Below are 3,114 nucleotides of genomic sequence, written 5' to 3'. Positions count from 1 at the left end.
TTCTTTCTATCTTCTGTTCGTTTTTCATGTCAATCCAAGGATACAACCATGAGTGATTTAGTGATAAAAAATAAACTACAGTCATCTTTATGCATCTTCATGGAAACTATTATTCAGATGCGTAGGCTACGTGCGAATTTCACAACATCCGAATTTGTAATCTGTAAAAAAAAAGAATGCAATTAAACACATGTGAGGCATTTAATTCGTCGGGGTTCATTCCATGAGTCGGTCCAGCCCCTTGCGTTGTGCGCGCGCGCCTTGCGTCAGTGAGACTATTTAATGGCAGCTCGCTCGCTGCTTCTGCACGCGCCTTCTGCTCTGTCAACAACACGGTCTCTAAACATTTACTCTCCAAGCTCCCCAACACTTTATCAGCGACGGTAAGTGACTTTTGCATTATTTCTCACATGCACCTTAGCATTCCTCCTCACTGCAATACACAGGCTTCAACAGTGCGTGGTGTTATGGCAGTTCTGTAATACAAGTTAATGCATGGCCTGGTGAAGACTCGACAAGCTTCATTATTTGTCTATCTTTGTTTCTTGTAGTTTTTTGTTAAATTAGCTATTTTTACTATTAGTATTATTATTTTGTTTATTGCATCTTTTGTATCTGGCACAATAATTTCCTTCTGAATGAATAAAGTCTTATCTTATTTTAGCTGAACCAGAAAGTATACGACTGAAGAGGCACCATGGTCTATGAAAATATACATGAGGCTTTTCTGAAGGTAAAAGAAGGACACTTTGTGACGGTCAAAAGGAACTCTATAGCTGGACTGGTGCTGTGTGTTGTCGAACTTAAAGAAGAAGGTATACATTTTAATGAACACACCTGTATTTCCAAATAACTGAATACCCACCTACATTTAATATCATCTTTGAATGGTATTTCATATAATGACTCAAAGTTAAGATGTTGTTTCTCTTTTGTGTTTAGCACCTTCACTAGTGAAAATATGGACACGTGTAAGCGGAACGAAAAATCTGATTGCTTTTAGTTTCCCGAGTACAGATGGCAACTATTCCCCGAAGGTGAAAGAAAAAACGCTGCAGGTAAATAAAAACCTCTAACAATAGCAACATGTTGATATATACATATTTATATTTACAGAATTTTACACTGGTGGTGAATTGAAGCATAGACATTGTATTTTTTGTGTTCACAGTTGGAGAAGATTGCCGATGTTTCTGAAATCGATGAACCTTATTGGTTTGAGAAGGTTGACCTTCACGCCAACGAACATTACGGCCTGCGGTCCGTCGTCAATCCTCGTCATTACCTCAGTAAAGATGACACAAAAGAAACCACTGTTTTCTGCCTCCGTGAAGACAGTCAGGCATGCGCTGAGCTCACAGATGAAGCATGAAGGTATGTTTTTCATGATTCTAACCAAAGTGAATCCATATTACATCTGCTTTTAACCTGATGTGAATGACTCTGACCCTGCTTTTTCATATTGTTCATTCTGCAGAAACCAACTACACCTTTGACAATATAACAGCAGACTTTCCTGCTGGGTTAGATGGGTTTCTCGGCAACAAGCAGGGAGTGGATTTGCTTAGAAAATGTGTCCTTCCTTGGTGACTATATATCTTAAACTTAACACTATACTCTTGATGAAGCTATCCAACTAGTACATGTTTAACTTTTTAAACATGAAGCCCAAGTTTGAACATTCTGTTAAAAAGCTTAAAGTCTCCCAGCCAAAGCTATATTTTCTCGCACTACTCAATCTGTTTTCAAAGACTATAATTGTTCTCCACGTAAACTGGTCTTTTTGTGTGAAATCCGTAGGATTCATTATAATAATATATTATATAATAATGTTTTTATTGTTGGTATTTAAATGCAAAGAAGGAATCGATTACTGTACGTATATGAAGGCTATTGATGATCTTTTTCTTCACCAAATGTTATTTTGGACAACTCAAGCTTCAACCTAACTTCCCTGAAAAGACTGGTTAGCTTTTAGTTGAAGCAGCTTCATGCTTTACCAGTATTTAGATAACACCTGCAACTGTGTAATCCATCCAAAGTAACAATAATTAATGTTTGTCGCATGCCTCTTTTATGTCTTGTCCTGCTGGTTTTGGAAAGAAAAAGCTTTATATTTAATTTTTTTTTTTTCTATGTAATATTTATACTAATAGTGTAACCTGTAAATGTGAAGACTTATTTTAATAAACTGTTGTATATCTTCAATGGTGTCCTGGTGTCATGGAATGAGTCATATTGTATACAATTCAGATATTTATTTATTATATTACTGTATATACCATTCAGACATGGATTGTGGGAATAAGTCATTGGTGGCCTGTTTCTTGGCACTCTCCTCTCCTTAAACTCTTTCGAGTTAAAGACACTGTCGCTGCATCCTTCGCTTGGCACCGCCCAACATGATAATGACTGGTTTTGCAGAAAAAAACAAATGTATAACGTTTTTATTCCCATGGAACAATGATGATAGTGCATCCTCCAGACCATTCTCCACCGCTGACTCAGTGCTTTTACTTTTATAAAATAACTAATACCACACTTCAATACTAGACTACAAGTAATATCCTTTCATTTTAAACCTTTAATAGTGCAAAAATGGTCCCTAAAGTATGAAAACAAAAAATTGAAATTGTCCAGTAGAATGTTTAGTATTCAATCTTTTAATATGAGTTTTGGGGTTAATATTACTGCTGAATTAATGTTGCATTTTGAGGCTGAAGATGTTTAAGGTTATGCTAATTTCAACTCCTTTATATCCTGTCGGGTAAATGAATCTACTGCTATGCATCTTGGGCTTCGTTGCTATGAAAACCACGGATCAAGCTCAGGAATTCTGTCCTTTTTTCAGCTTTGTGATGATGCATTTTCCAGCTGATCCAAGAGACTTTTTGAAGAGTTTTGTTTAGCTTAAGAGGTAGGACATTTTTACAAATCTTCACATTTGGAGATTCACTGGATAGGAAAGATATTTAAAAAACAAAATGATACATTGTAAAGTAAATAGAGCTATAGGCAGTCTTGTTTATGGGAGAGATTAGGAGCCAAATAAAGAAAAGTTATTGTTTTGTTAGCAGGAAGGAACTGCATGGTGCTGATAAAGTGTGAGGAAAC

The 3,114-nt window shown here is 36.2% G+C and overlaps 1 long non-coding RNA gene across 1 annotated transcript; it reads left to right on the top strand.

Moving 5' to 3' along the window:
- The first annotated feature begins 268 nt into the window (after positions 1-268).
- Positions 269-2,208, top strand: LOC117472868. The gene is made up of 5 exons (XR_004554968.1): positions 269-383; positions 665-815; positions 943-1,058; positions 1,172-1,374; positions 1,478-2,208. It is a non-coding gene; the product is annotated as an uncharacterized LOC117472868 (long non-coding RNA).
- Positions 2,209-3,114: the final 906 nt, after the last annotated feature.

Source organism: Trematomus bernacchii, unplaced genomic scaffold, assembly GCF_902827165.1.
Source record: "Trematomus bernacchii unplaced genomic scaffold, fTreBer1.1, whole genome shotgun sequence".
NCBI classification, from domain to species: Eukaryota; Metazoa; Chordata; class Actinopteri; order Perciformes; family Nototheniidae; genus Trematomus; species Trematomus bernacchii.
Note: the sequence above shows the minus strand (reverse complement) of the source record. Positions and strands in the feature narration are given on the sequence as shown.